This window comes from Strix aluco, chromosome Z (genome assembly GCF_031877795.1).
Source record: "Strix aluco isolate bStrAlu1 chromosome Z, bStrAlu1.hap1, whole genome shotgun sequence".
In the NCBI taxonomy this organism is placed as follows: Eukaryota; Metazoa; Chordata; class Aves; order Strigiformes; family Strigidae; genus Strix; species Strix aluco.
In genome coordinates this window covers 81,388,206-81,397,075 of record NC_133971.1, presented here as the reverse complement: position 1 = coordinate 81,397,075, position 8,870 = coordinate 81,388,206, and the positions used below count along the sequence as shown (strand labels likewise).

Sequence of the window (8,870 nt, the reverse complement as noted above, 5' to 3'; positions counted from 1 at the left end):
ACTGTGAGTGGCTAGTCCCTTCTTCCAAAGGCCGTAAACTCTCCTTTTCTCCCTGAGTTGCAGTCAAAGCTCCCTGTTTAGCCAGGGTGGTCTTCTCTGTCGCTGGCTTCTTTTACAGCCCCGGGGGACAGCCTGCTCCTGTGCCATTAAGACTTCCTTCTTAAAGAGTGCCCAGCCTTCCTGGACCCCTACACCCTTCAGGACCATCTCTCAAGGGATCCTGTCAAGCAGGTGCCCAAACAAGACAAAGTCAGCCCTTTGGAAGTCCAGGATGTCAGTTCTGCTTCCCCCTCTCCTGGCCTCCCTAAGAATAGAGAACTCTATTATTTCATGATCGCTGTGCCCTTGTCGTCCTCCGACCACCACATCATCCACCAGTCCTTCTCTGTTCACAAAGATCATTTATCCAAACATCATTAGAAACAAGACCCTTTTTTTTGGCTCTGTACCAGGTATATAGCAGCATGATTACTGTGGCTATTAACAGAGAACGTATTCTCTGATCAGCCAATGCAGAACAGTCATTAGATGGAACAACTATTTCATTTGCTGATATTTTACAATACTCTAATTAATCTGAAATTAGATATTCTAATTTCTTTTAATAATTATAAAGAAGACATTAATTTCAAGTCAGTCGAATTTTTAGGCAATTTTAATATAGATCATTTATTCTCCCATTCTGTTGTATGACCAAAAATTAAGCATGATGCACCAAACTTATTCTTCTTAAAACTAAGGCAGTCCCTCACAGGGGTTCTACAACCACACTCCATCTTGGAAGGCCTGGTCCAGAATGAACCTATATTTTAATAAAAAACAGGATGTAAGGAACCTTGGACCAGACCCTATTTAAGACATCATTTCCAAAATGGAAGAGTACAGATATATTTTGATCACAATAAAATACTTCAGCATGGTGGTTAAAAGTCACTTTCAATTCTAAACTGACAAATGACATTTTATGTTAAAAGTTTTGTGAACTGGTAGTCCCAATTATCTTGAAAAGCAATGTCTAAAGATCAGAAATATGGGACAGAAACTCAAATTCAAAAATCTTGTAAATTGAATTTATTTTAAATTCTAGTACCTTCATGAGATAAGAAGCACACTTCACCATGGGAACAAAGTCTGATTTTCAATGGAGGAGTCTAGTTTTATGTGGGCACTGTAACTTCTCCCAGTTTATTAATGATGCATTTTGATAAGACCTTATTAGAAGTTGATACTGCTGCTAATGTGATATAATGTGAGGCTGAGTAAGGTAAATGTCAGCAATTAACATGCAACCATTGAGTAACTCCTTGACTGGTCATTTCAAATTTTTTCACCAACACTGAATTCATTCTTTCATGTACACACAGATATGCATGCGAATGTATGCCTGCACATGTAAAACATCATTTTAAACATACTTTCTGCTTAGGCACATTTTTTAAGGCAAAAAACCTGAAGATGCTTGTGTTTGTTTGCAGGAAACTTTTGTGCTTTAATGATGCATTTTTGTATGATGTAACAATTTAAGCATGACTGTTACATATCAGTAACAATTAATCTGCAGCAATGTTTTGACCAAAATGTCACAGAATGAATGTTATTGAAACATGACTTAAATTAGATATGAATAAAATAAAAGCACTTGCCGTGCTTAACAAACCATAGAAATCAAAAATGAGTACTTAAGAAAAATCAAAAATACTTTTAGGATAATTCTACTAAAGTGTGAGAATTGGAAAGAGAGATTTTAAAAAGATAACATCTAACAAAATCCCACAAGTATTTTAGCTATTTGTAAAAGTAATGACTTCCTAACTTAAACCTAGTTAATAGTGCTCTGACTATGAATCAAGGGCTCTTTTCATCAGTAGCAAATACTGGTTCAAAACATCATCCCAGTTAAAAAAAATAAAAGGAAATCCCATTTAAAAGTCAAAAGACTGCCTTGCCAGCAGAAGAACACAAAAAGCAATTAAACTTCTAAGTGTTCCTGCCCTGATATCCAAACTAATATCCTATACATATTGTGATTGCACTCAGGAGTCAACATATCCAAAGTCTGCTGAGTTTTTCGTGATAATACTTGGACTTTCATTTCTATATTGTCAATATGGTCTGCTTAGTAGGGGACAGGTGGAAAAGCAGTTTCCTGACGACTCTTATCACTGTATAATACATGAACAGAATTTTATTTTATCTTCTTGCCAGGAAATATATTATATCCTGTATACCACAACTTCACCTTATTAAGCTTTGAATGAGCCATATTTTTTCTAAAATGTTTTCTAAGCAACTTCTATGCCTGCCTATTCTCCTCATGTTGGCAGCAAAATCTCCTGGAAGTGATCCAGTCATTTCTTCTCTTTATTAGTAGTTTACTATTAAAATCCAATGTAACATTGGAGCATACTGAAAGACGTTTTGAGATCCCTGACATATGTGATTCATGAATGAGAATGCATGACATTTCATTCCATTTCATTTTCCTTGATAGTAGTCTGGTCATGAACAAAAATTTTCAAATCCATAGGAGTTTAGCTGCTAAATTTCTTTTCATAGTCATAGAGTAATTAAGGTTGGAAGGGATCTCAAGTTGTCATTCCTTCAAGCTGTGTTCACCAAAGTTGGTCATGCTTAATTGGGAAAAAGAAAAAAAAAAATGTTACAGTCCATTTCAGAATTCACCCTTTGCCCTACTGTCTTTTACAGGCTCCAGTAAAAGCTTCAGTTCAGAGGGGAACTAAAAGGAGAATTTAAAAGATGTAATTAAGCTGCTAATAATTATTCTAAAATGTTTATTGAACAAAAAAACTCATCTCTAGCCAACAATATATTCCTGCTGTTCAGGCCAACAGGGTCATCTGAGAATATAAAAAGATTTTTTCTTCATCTGTGGATTTGAAATTGATATATTTTGTACCAGTAATTTCTTTTTTATACTTTCAAGAAATATAAAGACAAAATAAATACACTGACCAGAAGAATGAGCCACAGGTTTATATTTGAATGTGATTACTCACTTGGTGTTAACTGCTTGTTGGTTACTATCAACTTACCTTTCTAAAACTATAACCAGCAAAGAAGTATTTTTCTTTGCTTTAAAGTACAATGGTAAAATAATAAGAGATTTTCTTTACCTCTGACATCACATTTTTTACTTTTTTCCTCTCTCTTTTGTAATAACAGGAAAAGGTAATTTGTGCTTGTGGATGTATTTCACAACAGGAGAAAGGAGAAAAATCCAACAAACCAACAGTGAAATCAGAAAGGAAAAATCCATGAAATCGCTCTCCTAAAGCTTTAAGCAATTCAAGCCCCAATTTGCAGGAACTCTGGAGAATCTCTTGGCTAAAATAGGTAGGTAGGTACCTTCCACAAGAAAGAACAAAATTTCTTAAGAACACAACTACTAAAAAATTAATGATACCCAGGACGTTTACAGTAGGCAGTCTTGTTTCCAAAGACTTACCTCAAAATTAAACCTCTGCATTGCAGAGTTTTAATTTCACAGTCACCAATGCTAACCAACATCTTGACCTGTAGACAGACTATTAGGGAGACAACCAAGAGTGAGATCACCCATTTTTTATCCAACAGACTCAAAGCTGGACCACATATTTTTGTTTGTTGGCTGTTATTTTTTTTTTTTTTATAGCAAAATATTGCATGCTTGGAAATTCCTCTTGCTTGGACAGGAATAAAAAAAGACTTTTTTTGGTGAATGCTGCTGCCTCCCACGTACCTCTCCTATATAAAGTGCTGTAAAATTTTATATTCTGCATCACTTGAGACTTTTTGGAACACGCTAGACACATCTGTCTGGGGTGACATATGATTATCTGATTCTGCCATTTGGCTAAGGAGTGAACTACTTGAACTTCTGGAGTATTTTCCAACCTTATATTGCCATAAGTCTATTACATGAAGTCTCTGCAAGTGGAATCAAAAACAATGTTTCTTGACCATATGCTTGATAAATTGCACACAAATTATAAAGCATGCATATTATTTTACAAAGAAAATAATTCTTCTCTATTGTGAGATGACAGTGAATTGAAAATTAACAGTTGCAAAACCCTACACTTGTAAGAAAAGATGTCTCAAAACTGCTTCTACATCTAACAGTACTAGTATGATCTCTTTATTCCTCTGTCCTATTCTCATGTTAACACATCATTTTAGGAAAATTTGTAGAAAGATCTGTGTTGGAGTGCTGGAATGTCATAGTGGAAAATTTCATTTCAGAATTCACAATTTTTGTTTTGAATATTACTTTATGCCCTTTTATATTTTTATATTTTGTATGTGTCAAGTTACATTAATGATCTATGATGCGCAGGCTGTCTTATACTGAAAAGACAGGATACTTTGAGGTAGAAAACACATTTTCATCAATTGGAAGCAGCAGCCATTCTGCTGATAGAAATAGTTTGATATGTTGCATTTTTATCTTGGTCTGGCCTGTAAGTAGTACTACTATGGATTTAGTGAGGTTCTTTAGAATATTACAAGGCCTGACTGTAAATATGTTTCAGCATCCAAAATCATTATTTGAGATAGGAAGATGTTCAGGTGGTTTTGGAAATAAAAAGGCAGGCATATATGGTCCTTTGGTGATATGTTCCACGGTGAAGAGTGCCTTATAGAAGAATATTTTGAATAACACATACCAGGTTAATATATAGTTATTTTAGGGACCGAGCCAAAATTATGAGAGTGATTAGGGATATCTCTATGGATTAGATAATGGGCATACTCCTCAGTCACCTAAAACCTGAGTTTTATTTGGAAAAGTTTAGACAGTGGGAGAAAGTTATTGCAGGTAGCATGAATAATCAGAGATACACAAGCCTGAAGTGAAAGTGGAAATGAGCAAAATTCACAGTGTCTCTATACTTGTGAATCATCCTCTAAACATCCTTTTACTGTCCGAGTCACACTCTTAGTTAGGTGAAAGTCAGGGTCGATTTAAAATGATACTTCTTAGAAGAGATGAGAATTTTAGACTGTAGAGTGTTCTTTGGTATTGATAGTTGTTTTTTCAGATTGCCTGAATTTCCACAGACATGTCCGTTGTCACATCAGGGACGAGTAGGTGCTGTGGTGTCCCTTTTCAGTTCACACAAAGAAATCTCTGGTGATCTCAACAGTTAGCTTTGTTAGTAGCTTGCAAGTGTCTCTTCAAGTTCTGTTTTTCACACACAATAATTAATATATACATGTACATATAAAGCTGGTACAGAGCAGTGTTTTGTTTCAAAGATTTTTTCTTCCAACGCGTATTATTATAAAGTGTGTTCTGACACATGTGCTCCTTTTAAGGTGATAACTACCCTGAAACTTTTTCTTGCTTTTACTTTCTTGAAAGTTAAATTATTTACTTCGTGAGTTCTAGGAATAAATTATATTATGAAGTGTTTTGAGAATATTGAAATGAAAAACTTCATACTACAGCACATTACATGAAAAAAATAATAGAGTTCACTTTGAACCTAAATTCATTTTAAAAAGCCCCAGAAATTAGAAATCCTGTAAATCAAAAATGCAAACTTTCAAGGGGTGAAACAATACATTGTATCTGTCAAGAGAGAAGCCAAATAATTTGGTCTTATATTTGTCAGTTGTGTCACTGTTCAAAACTGTAAGGTTTAGGGAGACAATAGCTCTTATTTTAAGTCATAACTTTTTAAGTTTTTAAAAATTCTTCTATCTTATATCCTTTATAGAAACACTACTGGTCACTTACAAACATTTCCTGTTTGAAGTTCACTTTGAAATTATTGACCACACACGTAAATTGAGAAAGAAAAGTTAGGACAGAAAGCTAATGCATATGGTCTCTTCTAGTAATAACTCATGGTTTCTTAAAGTTAAGAATATTTGTACTCTTTTGTCCTAAAGTTAGTTCAATGCAGAGAAGAAAAAACCCTTGTATTTCAAAACTTTACTCTTTTCTACATTGTTTGCAGCTTGATGTACATGCTGCATATGATCTTCAGTCAAACGTAATAAAAGAGATCATATCTTCATATTAAGAAATTCCTTGAACTTCTCCATGTCTTGCTTTTTTTTTTTTAAAACCAAGTTTGTCTTGTACTTTAATCCTTAATTAAGAATTACTTTATTTAATAATGAGAAACATCCTTTTATGTCCATTCTTTTTTATGCCAAATCTTAACTGAAGATCAAGATAAGGAAGTGTGCACATTTATGCCAGTATAGATAGTATGGTTTTTATCAACTCTGTCCTATTTGACTTCTATGTTAAACAAGCATAATTCCTTTCAGGGAAGCCTTATGTTGTAAAGAAATTAATTTTCTGTAAAAGTAACATTCAGAAAAAGATTTGTTTCTCTCCTGAACTCCTTTCATAACCTGTATAATTCCACTTCATCCTCAGTTGAGAATGCATTGTCTTTCATAATTGTCTTCGGGATAATGAACTAAAAGGACACATATATCAGTGAAAATATACTAATACTGAATCTTATACCATAACATCATTGTTTCCATAGTGTCCTGGCCCACCAGACTGGCAAAAAGGAAGCTTTCCTGGCTCTTAGCTCAGGTACATATAATTTTGCTTCACAACTGGTAGAAAAAGTCCCTGACTTGTTCCAGTTCTCTCCTGAATATTAATTTATAATCATTGTTGGAAACAGATTACTGGGATTGATGAATCCTTTATCTAACTGAGAATGGATTTTCTTTCTTTTAAAGGTCCTGCTCAGTCCAGAACTCACAGTGAGCAGAAGTTGCTGAAGTTCAGTATCTGAACCTCTTCTCTTTCCCCTCCAAATTGCTGTAAACTGTGTTTTTTGTAAGCTATGACTTTGCCCAAAATAGCAAATATAGTTATCCTTCTAATTTCTTGTGATATTAAAAAGTTAAAAGAAAAAAAAAAGTTGTATTTAACATATGCTACAATGTTTTCTCTGTATCAAGCTGATTGAAGTTTTACAGAAATACTTATTTCTGTAAATATGACATGGAAAACCTTATAGCCAAAAATGCAAAATGGAGTAATTGTAATGATAAAGCTTCTGACAGTTTCCATTGTAAAAATGAAATGTTTCACCAAAATTTGAAGAAGTTATGAATCCCCAAACTAGACTTTTATTTCACCAAGTGTTATGTAATTGTCTCTTTAAACCTACTTCATCTAAATTTGAGCAAAGTTTTTATCTATACTTCTCATTAAAGAAATCTTTTATTTATTAAATCTGTATTAGCAAGTATATTTCTGTTCTGTAAAAAACCTATTTTTTTCCCAATATTTATCATCATTTAATTCATATGAAATATCCTGGTTTCCTCTATTAAAAATGACTGTTGTCTGTCTTAAAAAAACCTACTGAGGTAGCAAGGGAAAGTCATGCCCTTTCCTGATGCAGCTGGTGAGTGAACCAACCAGAGAAGGTGCCCTGCTGGACCTCCTCTTTGTGAACAGAGAAGGACTGGTGGATGATGTGGTGGTCGGAGGACGACAAGGGCACAGCGATCATGAAATAATAGAGTTCTCTATTCTTAGGGAGGCCAGGAGAGGGGGAAGCAGAACTGACATCCTGGACTTCCAAAGGGCTGACTTTGTCTTGTTTGGGCACCTGCTTGACAGGATCCCTTGAGAGATGGTCCTGAAGGGTATAGGGGTCCAGGAAGGCTGGGCACTCTTTAAGAAGGAAGTCTTAATGGCACAGGAGCAGGCTGTCCCCCGGGGCTGTAAAAGAAGCCAGCGACAAAGAAGACCACCCTGGCTAAACAGGGAGCTTTGACTGCAACTCAGGGAGAAAAGGAGAGTTTACGGCCTTTGGAAGAAGGGACTAGCCACTCACAGTGATTACAAAGATGCTGTGAGGCTATGCAGGGTGGAAATCAGGAGGTCTAAAGCCCAGCTAGAAATTAATCTGGCTTCAGCAACCAAGGACAACAAGAAATGTTTCTATAAGTATGTGAGCAGCAAAAGAAAGACCAGAGAGAGCCTCCATCCCCGGCTAGAGGCAGGAGGAAACATGGTAACAAGTGATGAGGAGAAGACTGAGGTGCTTAATGCATTCTTTGCCTCAGTCTTTAATAGCAAGACTAGTTGTATTGAGGGAATCCAGCCTCCTCAGCCAGAGGACAGAGACTGGGAGAAAGACCCCCCCACAACCCAGGAGGAGATAGTCAGTGACCTACTGCATCACATAGACGTACACAAGTCTATGGGACCGGATGGGATACACCCGAGGGTGCTGAAGGAGCTGGCTGGGGTGCTCGCCAAGCCGCTTTCCATCATTTACCAGCAGTCCTGGCTGACCGGGGAGGTCCTGACAGATTGGAAATTGGCCAGTGTGGTGCCCATCTATAAGAAGGGTGGGAAGGATGATCTGGGAAATTACAGGCCTGTCAGCTTGACGTCACTGCCCAGGAAGCTGCTGGAGCAGCTCATCCTGAATACCATCATACAACACATGCGGGACAACCAGATGATCAGGCCCAGTCAGCATGGGGTTATGAAAGGCAGGTCCTGCTTGACAAACCTGATCTCCTTCTATGACAGGGCAACCTGCTTATTGGATGACGGGAAGGCTGTGGATGTTGTCTGCCCTGACCATAGTAAGGCCTTTGACACCGTTTCCCACAGCACTTTCCTGGTGAAACTGGCTGGTTGTGGCTTGGATGGGCACAAGCTTTGCTGAGTGAAAAACTGGCTGGATGGCCGGGCCCAAAGAGTTGTGGTGAATGGAGTCAAATCCAGTTGGTGGCCGGTCACGAGTGGTGTCCCCCAGGGCTCAGTTTTGGGGCAACTCTTTTTTAACATCTTTATTGATGCCCTAGATGAGGGGATTGAATGCACCCTCAGTAAGTTTGCAGATGACACCAAGTTGGGTGGG

The 8,870-nt window shown here is 36.8% G+C and overlaps 1 long non-coding RNA gene across 1 annotated transcript; it reads left to right on the top strand.

Annotated features, from left to right (window-relative positions):
- The first annotated feature begins 3,259 nt into the window (after positions 1-3,259).
- LOC141917888 (uncharacterized) lies at positions 3,260-7,219 on the top strand. Its single transcript, XR_012621499.1, has 2 exons — positions 3,260-3,354; positions 6,718-7,219. It is a non-coding gene; the product is annotated as an uncharacterized LOC141917888 (long non-coding RNA).
- The last annotated feature ends 1,651 nt before the right edge of the window (positions 7,220-8,870 follow it).